This window comes from Macaca mulatta, chromosome 9, assembly GCF_049350105.2.
Source record: "Macaca mulatta isolate MMU2019108-1 chromosome 9, T2T-MMU8v2.0, whole genome shotgun sequence".
NCBI classification, from domain to species: Eukaryota; Metazoa; Chordata; class Mammalia; order Primates; family Cercopithecidae; genus Macaca; species Macaca mulatta.
In genome coordinates, this window is record NC_133414.1 from 111,654,528 (window position 1) to 111,669,212 (window position 14,685).

General features: G+C 42.7%; 1 long non-coding RNA gene, 1 other non-coding gene and 1 pseudogene across 2 annotated transcripts in view; all 3 read left to right on the forward strand.

Moving 5' to 3' along the window:
* LOC144331251 (uncharacterized) overlaps nucleotides 1-4,047 on the forward strand; it is a 56,910-nt gene extending 52,863 nt beyond the window's left edge. The window contains exons 3-4 of the long non-coding RNA XR_013398247.1: nucleotides 1,178-1,279; nucleotides 3,233-4,047. This is a non-coding gene — a long non-coding RNA (uncharacterized LOC144331251). The remainder of the gene's footprint in view (nucleotides 1-1,177; nucleotides 1,280-3,232) is intronic.
* A 2,227-nt stretch (nucleotides 4,048-6,274) lies between these two features.
* Nucleotides 6,275-6,374, forward strand: LOC114670247 (small nucleolar RNA U13). Its single transcript, XR_003719727.2, has one exon. It is a non-coding gene; the product is annotated as a small nucleolar RNA U13 (small nucleolar RNA).
* Nucleotides 6,375-7,910: 1,536 nt separating this feature from the next.
* LOC107000246 (survival of motor neuron-related-splicing factor 30 pseudogene) lies at nucleotides 7,911-8,851 on the forward strand (annotated as a pseudogene).
* Nucleotides 8,852-14,685: the final 5,834 nt, after the last annotated feature.

Consider the following 14,685-nt stretch of genomic DNA (forward strand, 5'->3'; position numbering starts at 1 on the left):
TCTCCTGCCTCAGCCTCCCGAGTAGCTGGGACTGCAGGCATTCACCACTATGCCCGGCTAATCTTTGTATTTTTAGTAGAAACAGTGTTTCAACATGTTGGCCAGGTAATTCACCTACCTCGGCCTCCCAAAGTGCTGGGATTACAGGTGTGAGCCACCACACCCAACCTGGATTTGACTCTTAAACCAGCTGAGTAGATGTTATTTTATTATCCCCATTTAACAAAGGAAGTAACCCCTAAGTCACACCATACCTTTTATAAGAGGTGGACTTTGACACAAGCCCACATCTCCCAACTGCTTTGATATTTATTTCCATTCTGAGACCCCATGTTTGTTTGCTTGTTTGAGTGAATGAGTATGCTCTGAGCCTTTCCTCAACACACTCACATACCCCTGCAGTCCCGTACTCTTGTCCCCTTCCTTACTATTTCCTCTGTGTGGCCTCTGCCAAGCACAACCCTGAACACTTACGTGGGAAGGAACCCAGGAGGGGGTCTTTACCCAGTACTCCGTCTTTGCAGTGCTGGGAGCAGCCTGCTGCCCCCACAGGGTGTGCATCTGCGATTTCTTTCACTCTTCATTAGTCTGTGAGACAGGCATTCTGGCACGCTGTTCCAGGAATCCCCATGAAAGGCCTGAAGGGGTAGGGGGAAGCAGGTATTCATTGCAAAGCATGAGGTTGAGCTGCTCTTGCCACCTGGAGGGTGATCTGGGCTCAGCCCACTGCACTGCAACTGGACACCAGGCAGCAACTGGCAGGGAGGTCCTCGAAGAGCTGGTGACACTGATGCTGTGTTGTGCATCAGAGGACATGACCCTGCCCTGCCCAGAGATTATAAATGGCTCTCCCGGGTATTGTTGGGTTTCTTTCCTTTCTACAATGAACTAAGTCTCTGGACCACAGAACTATGGAGTATTTGAGTCATGGGAGGAGAGGAATACAGTGTTGGGCAAAGAGACTGGTGGGAAAAAGGGGGACCCGGGCATGTACCCAGGCTAATGGGTGTGCACTGTGGGACCTGGACCTGCCACATGACTCTAGGCCTGCTTCCTTCCTTACCAAATGGCCATGAGGTTCACAATTTTAATGACATCTACCTTGCAGCATTGTTTTAAGGCTTAAGTTGATTTACTTGCTCAACAAATTACTTATTAAGTGCCTATTGTGTTTCAGATCTTGTTCTCGGTACTGAGGATAAAGCAGTGACCAAGAGAGAAAAAGAGTCCCAGTGCTCATTTGGGAGAGATGGATGATAGAAAAAAACTTCGGACAGTGGTAAGTGCAATAAGAGAAATAAAGCGGAGTGAAAGGGATAGTAGGGTAGGGGAGGCTATTTTAGATAAGGAATTTGGGGAAGATCTCTCTGGGGAGGTGAAACCGAAACCAAGACCAGGAAGAAGTGAGCGAATGAGCCAGGCCAAGCTCAGTAGCTCATGCCTGTAATCCCAGCACTTTGGGAGACCAAGGCAGGAAGATCACTTAAGTCTAGGAGCTTGAGACCAGCCTGGGCAACATAAGGAGACCTCATTTCTACAAAACATTTTTTTAAAAAGTAGCTGGGCATGATGTTTGCACCTGTAGTCCCAGCTACTTGGGAGGCTGAGGTAGGAGGATCACTTGAGCCAGGGCAGTCGAGGCTGCAGTGACCTGTAATTTCATCATTGTGCTCCAGCCTAGGTGACAAAGCAACACTCTTTCTCAAAAAATATGTATAGGCCGGCCGCGGTGGCTCACACCTATAATCCCAGCACTTTGGGAGGCCAAGGCAGGTGGATCATGAGGTCAGGAGTTTGAGACCAGCCTGACCAACATGCTGAAACCCATCTCTACTAAAAATACAAAAATTAGCCAGGCGTGGTGGCACACACCTGTAATCCCAGCTACTCAGGAGGCTGAGGCAGGAGAATTGCTTGAACCCAATAGGCGGAGGCTCCAGTGAGCCCAGATCAGGCCACTACACTCCAGCCTGGGTGACAGAGCGAGACGCTGTCTCAAAAAAAAAAAAAAAAAAAAAAAAATATGTATAAATAGACCAGGTGCAGTGGCTCTTGCCTGTAATCTCAGCACTTTGGGAGGCGGGTGGATCACTCAAGGTCAGGAGTTCGAGACCGGCCTGCCCAACATGGCGAAACCCTGTCTCTACAAAGAATGCAAAAATTAGCCAGACGTGGTGGTGCGCACCCGTGGTCCCAGCTACTCAGGGGGCTGAGGCATGAGAACTGCTTGAACTCGGGAGGTGGAGGTTGCAGTGAGCCAAGATTGTGCCACTGCACTCCAGCCTGGGCAACAGAGTGAGACCCTGTCTCAAAAAATATATCTGTCTAAAAATAAAATACATAAAAGATAAAGAGAGTGAGCCAGGTGGTATCTGGGGAAAATCGTTCCTCATGTTCCTCACAGAGGGAACAGCAAGTGCAGCAGGATGGGATCACACAACACAATGGATATGACAGCCCTGGGCTGTCATGTAAACACAAGGACCCTCCAAACCGGCCACTCCTCACTGGCCTCCTGACGCTCTGACCGCTAGCAAAGAAGTGACCAATCACAGAAACCTAAGTATTACACTTTACATTTCCAAAGGTCCTGGGTCCCGTCCCACGAGCACTGCTCCAGGAACAGGCAGAAAGAGAATGGAAACAACTTTCCTCATGCCTCTATTAGAGCACTTAGGTCTCATGATCTCTTTACAAATCAGTCTCACCCCTGGCACCTGGGCTTCTGCAGGCGGGACTGCTTCTCACTTCTTAGGGACCCTGCGGGGCACTGGCGAGCCACACTCCCTTTGGAATCCTGGGTTGGAACGCTGGTCTGTCATGTTCTTGCTGGGTGAGTTCAGTCCTGTTTTTTGCCTTTCTGAGTCTCAGCTTCCTCATCTGTAAGATGGGGGCATTTTTATAGCTAACTCCCAGGGCTGTTTTGAGAATCAATGGGGCCCAGCATATTGTAAGTGCAAAAGTGTAGGTTATTTATTGTCATTGCTCACATTCTGAATGCCTGACAGTAAGTGCTCAAAAAATTTGGTAGAATAGAACTCAAGAGTAAGAAAATCCTCCAGGAAGAATTTCATATTTAGAGCTGCTGCTATTTCGAGGGGATGTGCTTACCCTGCAAGGACCCAGGGAAGGATGTAGTCATCCGTGTGAGAACACCTGTGAGACATGACATTGACCCAAGTCCCTAATCTGATTCCTTGCTCCAGAGCCTGTTTTGATGTCCTGTTCTTAGGTAGAAGCCTTGTCAAGCCATTAATGTGATATGAACAGATACAGTGTCTGATCTTCGCTGGAAGCTAAGAAGCAGCGTTCATTCCCCCCGTATCCTTGGCTGCCTTCCGGCAGCTGATGGCTGGAGGCGGCTGGGCAGTGGAAGCAGATTCCCAGCGGCTGGCAGGAGTATGTGGCAGACAGGGCTGAGGAAGATGTCTCCCCAGGGATAGCCTCCTTGCTTGCTCAATTCCAAGTGACCATCAGCATTTTGTTTGCTTTCCTGAGACCCAGCCCTGGCATGAAGAAATAATGTGACCTTCAGACCCTCAACAAGCTGAATTACTAACCTTTGGTAAATCAATGCCAGGAATTGAGAGTGTTTAGCTCAAGTGAGCAGCAGACCTAGGCCAAAATGGCGTTACAAAACATGGAGGTCACTGTTAACACTGTGCATGTGAAGTCAAAGTGGAAGTAAGCTATTAAGATCTTAGTATGAGTCCAAAAGGGCCTGCTGACAGTCCTTGGCTATATGACTGTGAGCAAGTGCCTTAACCTTTCTCAACATCACTTTTCTCATCTATAAAACAGGAATAAGAATTCCTGCCACATCTGACTCATAGGGTTCTCATGAGGCTCACATTTGAGCAAATTTAGAACACACGGTATCAAGTGATAGTGCACGGCTTCCTTTATGTTTCCCGCGAGGGTGGTGGTGAGGCTCACCTGAGCAGCTACTCACAAAGATCAGCGCATAATAGATGTGCAAGAATTAGAATTCAGTTGTTGCTTGTAAAAATGCTACATGTGAAAATGCAATATAAGTGCACAGAATATTATAAAGTGTAAATTCTTACTTTCATCTTTCATTTACTGTTAGCAGACAGAATTAATACGTGGTCCCACAGTCACCTGTCCAGCCAGGTAAATTTTTCCATCCCTGGTCCTAGGGGACGTCAGTAACTCCTTGCCATCCTCTTTACTCCTCAAGCCAGCCCCACACACGGTCTCTTCCTCAAACACTGTTTTTACCACATTGTTCCTCCTGAAGAACAATGCATCTTACAGGCACAGGACTCCAGCCCCCTCCAAACTGTTCTGTGAAGCAAAACCTCCCTTTTCTGCTCTCAGGGTCAAGCCGCCTCTTCTCCACACCTCTGCTTCTTCCTTGAGCCATCACTGCCAGATGGAATGCCCTTGTCTCACCTCTCTTTTTTCAGGCTCAACTCTTCTTCAAAATTCATACCCCTCCTTCCTCTGGGAGCTTCCTCTGATTTACCCCACCCCACAGATCACTCAGCTAGTGTGGGCTCGGTTTGTGTTGTACAATTTGGCTTTTGCTCACACTTGATTTTCTAAACATTCTTTCAGCCCTGTGGCAGGGACTGCATCTTCTTCTGTCTTTGCCTGTGCTTAGTGGAACATACTATTTAAAGGATGCAATCCAGGGAGAATAGACCTTGACCAAGAGTCCCTCACCTTATTGTTTGCCTTCCTAGGCCCCTCTCTAGCAGCAGAAACTCCCCGAGGAGCAGTGCCACCCTTCAATGAAACATTTTGTTTTAGATGTCAGCGGGGGTCCCTACCTCCCACCATACCCAGGGAAAGCTTTCAGTTAGTGCCTGCAGGGGACTAATTCTTCATGACTCCTGGCTTTTCTATTCAGGTATAATTGCTCTTGTTCTCCAATTTGGCAGGGGCCTTGCAGCCAAAAGAAACCTGTGCGGGGAGTAAATCAGAGCATTGGATCAGTATCTCTGCAACGAACTGGGGTTTTTCTTCTAGTTTCTTTTTCTTTTTCTTTCTTTCTTTCTTTCTTTTTTTTTTTGAGACAGAGTCTTACTCTGTCGCCCAGCCTGGAGTGCAGTGGCATGATCTCAGCTCACTGCAACCTCTGCCTCCCAGGTTCAAGAGATTCTCCAGCCTCAGCCTCCCAAGTAGCTGGGATTACAGGTGCATGCCACCACGCCTGGCTAATTTTTGTAGTTTTAGTAGGGACAGAGTTTTACTACATTGGTCAGGCTGGTCTCAAACTCCCGACCTCAGAGGCTCCGCCCGCCTCGGCCTCCCAAAGTGCCGGGATTACAGGTGTGAGCCACTGCACGCCCAGCCTAGTTTATTTTTCTTTTCTTTCCTTTCCTTTTTCTTTTTCTTTTTTTTTTTTTTTTTTTTTTTTTTGAGACGGAGTCTTGCTCTGTGCCCTAGCTAGAGTGTGGTGGCGTGATCTCGGCTCACTGCAACTCCCCCTCTGAGGTTCAAGCAATTCTCCGCCTCAGCCTCCTCAGTAGCTGGAATTATAGGCACCCACCACCACGCCCAGCTAGTTTTTTTACATTTTTAGTAGAGACAGGTCTTGGCTAAGCTTGTCTTGAACTCCTGACATTGTGATCCACCTGCCTCGGCCTCCCAAAATGCTGGGATTACAGGCGTGAGAAACCGTGCCCAGCCTAGTTTATTTTTCTATGTACACCTATAGACAGATGCCCAGGCTGTGTCTCCACCATGGTGTGATTCTAGGCATGCCCTGGGAGGCCCAGAATCTGAGATGTCTGAGCTGATGTCACTGGTGGGGAAATGCTTAGAAAGAAAGAGCAATCCTGAGTTGGCTTCAAGGTACAGATTTGCTCCCACATTTCTTTTATTTTCCTTTGGTGTCTGTTCCCTCTGCGTTTATGTTTATGCTCAGCAGTGGAGATATAAGATAAAGAAGATTCTGTCTGTCCTGAGAGACTCACAGTCTGGCAGAACTTCCTACCCCACTAGTAGGAAGCCTCTTAGAGGTCCCTGGATTCCTGCTCTTCTCTATTGCTCTCCTAAATTGTGAGGTTAAAGACCATTTTAAGAATCTTATGAAGTTATGGATTCTCTCCCCTTCCTCCAAATGCAGACATATTCAATATTTTGCATAAAACTCCCAGGGGTTTACAGACCTGGTGAAGCCCATCCACAAAATCCACAAGCTCCATTACAAAAAAAAAAAAAAAAAAAAAAAAAAAAAAAAAAACCCCAACAAGTATGAGAAGGGGGAAGAAACTTAAAATGGAATACAAATAGAAACCAATGCATCCTTTTGTAGCTCATCATCTTGATGACTGGGTTTTCACACACATGTGAGATGTGCCTCCTGCAAACCCTAAGACATCAGCACGTTACCTGACATGAAAAAAAGAAATGAACTTAGCTCTATTTTAATTAACTCTATTGCAAACAAATAATATTAAGATGCTGAAGGGAGGATAAAACCAAACAAACAAGCCCAACAAATATTTAATTCTAGTTAGAAGGATTTTTTTCTGTAGTGATATGGGTTAGCGGTTCTGAAATACCTTTTGTGTGCTGTAGAGTTGGGCAAATGAGTAAATGTACTGAGAATATTGGAAGCTAGTTCTTGCTGTTGGAGAGAGTTATAAATATGGAGAAAGGGAGGACTAAAATGAATTTTGTGGTGTCGAGTTGGAACTAGAGGTATCTATATGAATCCATGATTTTGTGTGTATGTGTGTGTGCGTGTGTATACAGATGTAGAAATTAAGATATGTATATTTCTTAGCTCTGTGGGCTAAAGGGCTTAGAAGTGGACACTATGGTAGCATTGAGTACACCTGGCACTCGAATCTTGGTTTCTAAATACCATTTTGTACTGAAAAAAAAAAAAAAAAAAAACTAGGGCTCCTTGGAGAAATGGCTAATTCTAGGGCTGAGAGGGGGAAAGTACAAGATAAGCTTAGAATATCATATTGTGCCAGAAAGCAAGGAAGTGCTTTTTAAAAAATGGAGATATGAAAAAAGAACACAGGAATCAGAAGGGACCCCCATTGGCCAAATCTGGGACTATTTGAACATCAGAATAAATAATGGTAATTCTTTATTATCATTACAGTGGTATTATATGACAATATTACAGTGGTAATATCACTATAGAATAGCCATAGAATAAAATAATCTATGAGTTCATACAAATATAAATAAATGAAGGAGAAAGGATAGCTCTCTCTTATAGTAGAAATGATGAAGTCAGAATATCATCTTTGTGCAACCATGATTTAGACAAGAATTATCAATGGATGCTAAAACTAGTGGGTAGAAGTTTGATAAAGAAGAGTATATGTACAAAGATTCCGAGCACCTCCATGAAAATAACTTGTTGATTACAAAGGGAAAATTAGTAACTCCACGGTGAGTTAATCTGATGAACACAACCATAACCATTTAACCACAGTTAACAATACCAATAAAGAGATGCACTGACCTCACTGCCTTGAAAAGGACTCCATATCATTTCTATGGTACACCTGCCAAAACTGTATAACCTTAACCTAATTATGAGGCAGCATCAAACAAACCAAACTGAAGGACATACTACCTAACAACTGGCCTGTAATCTAAAAACAAAAAAATCAAATTCATGAAAGGTAAGGGAAGGCTGAGAACCTGATCTAAATGAAAGAAGACTTAAGAGATATGAACAGTAAATGCAAAGTGTGATCATTAATTGGATGCTGGATCAGAAAAAAAAAACAGCTATGAAGGACATTATTGGAGCAATTGGTGAAATTTAAATATAAACTATAGCTCAGATAAGCATTTCGTATCAATGTTACAAATTCCCTGATTTCCATACACATGTTGGGATTACGTAAGAGAAAATCTTGCCTTTTCAGACCGAGTCGCCTTGTTGTTGTCGTGGAGATTTTCCTGCTACTGCTGCTGCCGCGGCCGCCACTACCACTGGGCTCATTTGCCCTGACCCCTTCCCACCGCCCCGCCCCCAGCCCCACACAAGATGTCAGAGGATTTAGCAAAGCAGCTGGCAAGCTACAAAGCTCAGCTCCAGCAAGTTGAAGCTGCATTATCTGGAAATGGAGAAAATGAAGATTTGCTAAACTTGAAGAAAGATTTACAAGAAGTTATAGAACTAACCAAAGACCTTCTGTCAACTCAACCTTCTGAGATGCTTGCAAGTTCAGACAGTTTTGCTTCTACTCAACCTACTCATTCATGGAAAGTAGGAGACAAGTGTATGGCAATCTGGAGTGAAGATGGATAGTGTTATGAAGCGGAGATTGAAGAGATAGATGAAGAAAATGGCACCGCTGCACTCACTTTTGCTGGTTATGGCAATGCTGAAGTGACTTCACTGTTGAACCTCAAGCCTGTAGAAGAAGGAAGGAAGGCAAAGGAGGACAGTGGTAACAAACCTGTGTCAAAAAAAGAAATGATTGCCCAGCAGCATGAATATAAAAAGAAGAAGGCTTTGAAAAAAGCTCAGAGAATAAAAGAACTTGAGCAGGAAAGAGAGGACCAGAAAGTGAAATGGCAATAATTCAACAACAGAGCCTATTCCAAAAGCAAAAAAGGCCAGGCAAAGAGGAGTATTTTTGCTTCACCTGAGAGTGTGACTGGCAAAGTTGGAGTAGGAACTTGTGGAATTGCCGATAAACCTATGACACAATATCAAGATACCTCTATATATAATGTCAGGTATTTGATGCCTCAATAATCAGAAAAACTGTTGGATTTCATCTCTGCAGGGCTTTACATTTACCTTTTTATCCTTATATTTTTCTAAAGGTAAATTATTTGTTAGATGAGTAAGCAAGATACCATTGTCGTCATTGGTTGACTTCACTAGAATGAAACGTGAAGAAATTGCATTTGATAACTGCTATTTGTTTAACTATTTCTCGTTATCAGTACCACGGTTCCCTCAAAGTTTGTTGAATAAAGCAACTTTTGTAGATGCTGTTTCATACAGCACTTAGATGAATTGTTCATCTTCCTAATATTAGGCGCCTACTTAACCTATGGTATGTACTTTTTGTAAGCTGTAACTTGAAATTTTCAGATGCTTTGAACTTGACACATACTCTAGCAATTCATTGGAACACCAAGGCAAAAACACCAACCTGCTAAAGAGATCCTTTCATTTTTCTTATTTTCAACTTTAAAACTTGGCTGTTGTTCAGTTAAGCCTAAAGATAGGTTAACTTGTAAATGGCAAAGTTTGTTTTGAGGTTTTTCCTCAAAAACTTGTTTCCTAGGCCTATCAGGCCATCTCTAAAATTGATCTGTTTTATTTTTATGTACTCTTAGTTTTATGTAAGAAACCTTAGAATGAGCTCCCTTTTCTAAGGTGTTTTTTGTGTTTTGTATGTTTGCTTTTTTCCTGTTTTTTGTTTTTTTCATTTACGGCAGTGGTACCATGTTTTGGATGTGTAATGTTTATATGGGAGAACAAAAAGCTGCTGTATAGCCCTGTATACAGTGTAGATACTATTTTTGTAAAAACACAAGGCTAAATTAATGAACAAGAGTACTGACTGTTTCGTCATTAAAAAATTCTTGTATTTCTTGTGCATTAATCTGACCATAATTTCCCTGTATATTAAGTTCATTTAGCTGTTTGTAATTTTTGTTAATTAGATCAAGTTGTCTGCATTTGTTGGTGTAAGTGAACATCACAATTATCCTGAGTTGAGTTTAAGCCAGATACATGCATAGAAAAGGGTCTTCCTATTAATGGAAGAAGGTAATTTTTAGGATGTATATTATTTCAGTTTTGTATGTTTAACTTTTATTAAATAAAGTGTTTTTAAAATTAAAAAAAATCCTTGGTCTTAGGAAATACTGACATATTTATGGATAAAGGGGGCATAAATAGTTCAGAAAAAAATATGTGTATGCACATATATGGATTGAGAGACGATAGATCCAATGGGGCAAAATTATAGCAATTAGTGAATCTGGTAAAGAATATACTGTTTCTGCAACTTTTCTGTAAAAGTGTGAAATTATATAAAAATTAAAAAGTAGATAAAAACAGTATTTGCTGTAAGCTGGAACTCTTTTTTTTGGAGGCAGAGTCTTGCTGTGTCATGTATGCTGGAGTGCAGTGGTGCAACCTTGGCTTACTGCAACCTCCCAGGGTCAAGAGATTCTCATGCCTCAGCCTCCTGAGTAGCTGGGACTACAGGCATGTGCCACCACACCTGGCTAATTTTTGTATTTTAGTGGAGAAGGGGTTTTACTATGTTGGCCAGGCTGGTCTCAAACTTCTGACTTCAGGTGATCCGCCCACCTCAGTCTCACAAAGCGCTGGGATTATAGGCATAATCCTACCACGCCCAGCTAAGCTGGAACTCTTACACATTGCTGGAGGGGATACAAATTGCTACGACCTCTTTGGAACTTCGGTAGTATCTTCTAAGGCTAAACACATATATCCCTGTCACCCAGCAAGTTTGCTTTCATATTTAACCAATGGAAAAGGGTGCTTCTTTTCACTAAAGGACAGGTACAAGAATGTTTATAGTAGTAAAAACTGGAAATAGTGAAACACTGGAAGCAACCTGCGATGGTTAATTTTGTGTATACTTGGCTAGGCAATGGTGCCTAGTTGGTTGGCCAAATATTAGTCTGGATGTTATTGTGAAATATTTTGTAGAGGTGATTAACCTTTACAATCAACTAACTTTAGGTAAGGGGAATTATCCATAATGGCCTCATCCAATCTGTTGAAGGCTTTAAAAGCAAAAACTGAGGTTTCCCAGAGAAGAAGGAATTCTGCCTTAAGACTGTGACATAGAAACTCTGCCTGAGTTTCCAGCCTGCTGCTCTACAGAGCAGCAGGACTTTTGTACTTGCCAGTCCCCACATGTAGTCAATTCCTTAAAAATAAATAAATACATAAATAAACCCTCCTCTCTCTCTCTCATACATATATATAATTGGTTATATATAACATATATAATTGGCTCTGTTTCTCTGGAGAACCATGACTAACATACAACCGAAATATGTTTTGGTTGTATGAGAGAGGTAGTCAATGAAAGAATGGACACATAAAATGCATCCATATTATTCAAACTACATAGATTATTCAAACTACCCAGCAATGGAAAAGAACAAATTGCTACACGTACAAATATAGATGAATCTTACAGACATAATGTTGAGCCAGACACAGAAGAATATATACTGTATGAATTAATTTTTACAAAGTTCAGGAACAAGCAAGACTAATCTGTAATGACAGAAATCAGAATATTGGTTACCTTTGAGGGATGAAAGTAACTAGGAGGGCACACAAAGCAGTCTTCTGGGGTTTTGGAACTGCTATGTGTCAGCGTGGTAGTTACGTAGGAGCAAATATATGTCAAATTTCATCCAGCTGTGCGTTTTATGTATTTTTTTTTTAAAGAGGTTAAAAAAGAGTACTTATTTTAAATGCTCACTTTCTCCGTCCCCTCTATGGCTAAGCTGTAACCTCTGTACCGTGTATTTCTACATCCATATTGCAGATCCTGAAAATCTACTCAGGCCTTAAATACACGTTCATAACTCCAGTTCTTATTCCTATCCAAAAAACTTGTTTCCTTTTTAGAACTTGCAAGCCATCTAAGAATCTTCCTTCTCTGTAACCCCAAGTACATCTGATGGCCAAGTGCAGTTGATCAACTTCCTAAATATCCCTCCACTTTGTCTCTTCCACTCTTTCCCATCACTGCCTTTGTTTAGGCACCATAATTTCTGCTTGAGTTGCATCATCACCTCGGTGACAACACCACCTAAATTAGTGTTTAAATAACTGAGGACTGTAGCTTTGCCATGCTGACACATAAAACTGACCATCACATAGGCCTAGCATCTACTCCAGTGCCCCCATCTGCTCAATCTATGTTTGTGAAATGAAATAGCTCATTTCTAACCCCAGTACCATCATGTTCCAGACAAGTCTTGGTGTCTGACCATGGGAAGCAAGTAGTTATCATGCATCCATTATGAGTACTGCAGTGCAGAAAGAGGGGGATTCTGGGTTTTAATCTAGAGAGACAAAACACAGTCAGATGAGTACAAGACAACCTACAGGTAAGTTCCCACATGAATGTCTAAACCATCATCAGGTGCTTTTCATCTTCTTGTAATAATTTTTCTCAGGTTCATCTTTGTTTAAACGATGATAGTAGCCCCTCTGCTGGAGTCCCTGTCTCTAGCTCAGGCTCTCCCTGCTCCAGGGTCTCCTGTATCTGGGCTGCTGGTTGAATTGTCCTCAGATATTACTTTAGTCATGTCCCTCCCTGCTCAAGAACCACAAGAGCTCCTCATTAGCTGCCAAGTCAACTCTAAACTCCTCTGCCTAGCTTTCAGGACCTCCATGCTCTGACCCCTCCCAGGGTGATATGACAGCTGTCTTAATATTTTTGAAGGGCTGTCAGAGAGAAGGATTAGTCTGATTTGTGCTGCCCCAGCAAGCAGAAGTATTATCATAGGTGGAAATTACAAGAAAGATTTAAGTGCCTCGAAGTGTAAACATTTTCCTTTCTACTTAGTGTGTGAATGTGGGTGGCAGAGGTGGTGGTGGCAGTGGTGGCAATGTATGGAATACTGTGTGTGACTCTGACAGAACTTGTTCTCCACTCACCAGTCTAAGGTTCCACAAAATAACAAAATACTGCACATCCAGTATTTTGATGTATACGTTGTTTTTTTATGTATAATTTTTTTTGTAATTTTCAAGAATGAGATCTCACTGTAACCAATTTCTTTCACATAACAGAATACAGTGTCTATCTTTCCACATCATTAATTTTCTTCCATCACCTCAGTGTAAATGGCCATGCCACATTTCATTGTATGAATGTTTGATAATATCAGTATCTTATTCAGTAAGTCCCCTGTGGCACTTTATTTTTATTTTTATTTTTTGAGACAGAGTCTTGATCTGTCACCCAGGTTGGAGTGCAGTGGCACCATCTTGGCCTACTACAACCTCTGCCTCCTAGGTTCGAGCGATTCCTGTGCTTCAGCCTCCCAAGTAGCTGGGACTACAGGTGCATGCCACCACCCTCAGCTAATTTTTGTATATTTAGTAGAAATGGGGTTTCACTATGTTGGCCAGGCTGGTCTCGAACTCCTGGGCTTAAGTGATCTGCCTGCCTCGGCCTCCCAAAGTGCTGGGATTACAGGCTTGAGCCATCATGCCCGGCCCCCTTGGCACCTTTATAATAATTTATTATCAGAAACATTGCTATGGGTAGGTAGACTCTGAATGATCAAAATGAGAGTAGATAGGTTGGTGGAGAGAGAAAGTTCAGAGCAGTGAGACAGCCTGGCACCACCTCCTGACAGGCACTGAAGAGATATGGCCTGACGACCAGGATGCAGGTTAGAGGATAGTGGGGCTGAGACTGTCCCTGAGAACATCTAGGGCTAGGAGGCTTCTTAGAGGTCATCTTGCTTTGCATCCCTCCGGGAGCTTGACTTCACTGTATAGAATCCCTGGCAGGGCTGACCAGCCCCAGCTCCTGTATTTGAGAGCTTGCTGCTGTGCAAGGCTGTCCGTATCATTGCTGCAAAGCTCTGTTAGAAGGTCAAGTTCTCTGGGTAATGGGATTGGAAGTATTTTCTTTTTATCAATGCTTCTTAAATTTTATAAAATTAGCATGATTCAACTTTTATTGGCTTTTACAAAAGTATTTTTTAATTCTGTTCATCAAAGCCACCTTCTTGTCTGTTTACTCTGACCTACACTTATCTTTCCTGTCTCTAAATCTCATTGTTAATTTCTGTATAATCCAGTACATGTCTATATACTGTCTTGTGTTATTACAAGTTTGTTTCACTCATGTTGGTCTCAGCTGTCCAGTGAAGAACATTTTCCTCTGGCCAAATTGTGACTTATTTTCTCATTTTCCCTGACACATAGCACTGTGCAGGAATTGGCCACTTATGATGGCTGGGTACTGGATTCTCCAGGTGTCACATAAATTATCTGGCATTCCACAGAGGCTCTGGACCTGGGGATGCCCCCAAACACCCACAGTTCTCCTGGACCTGCTGAGCCCCTTGGAAATGACCCAGGTATCCAGTCACTGGCATTGCTAATGTTCAACCTGTCACATTATTCTGCCTCTATCTCCTCTTTGACCTCTAGTGACTGGGCCAAGAGACCTGCAGAACCTAATGTCCTGTCCAGATTCCAGATTAAATGTCCTCCAGTAGCTACAGCACAATCAGAGGCTGGAAGATCACTTTTGTATTCTTTTCTCATTATTTGTGAACAGCATTAGAGCAGAGGTGGTCTCTAGCGGCTACCAATCTTTAAGAAATTACCCCGTGTTCTATTCTTGAAAAATGAGCCTTATTGCCATCGTGTCTACTGTGTGCCAGATACCATGCCAGACAGCTCTGTAAAGCTGACTGCAGGGACTAGGTCCTGACAGCCATCTCTTTGCTCTCTTGCTCAGTCCATACTGGGAGGCAGCTACTCAATTACATTTTTACTAGCAAACCCTCTGAAATGACCTTCTACAATGATATCATCACACTCTTTTTACTCAGAAACCACTGCTTAGCACTATTAACATCTCTCCTCTCCATGCTAAATCAGAGGGGCAGGATAGCCTACTTAAATAAAGCTTAGAACAGGAGACCCTGCTGGTTTCTTGACAGTTTTTTTCAAGTGCATTCAGACAT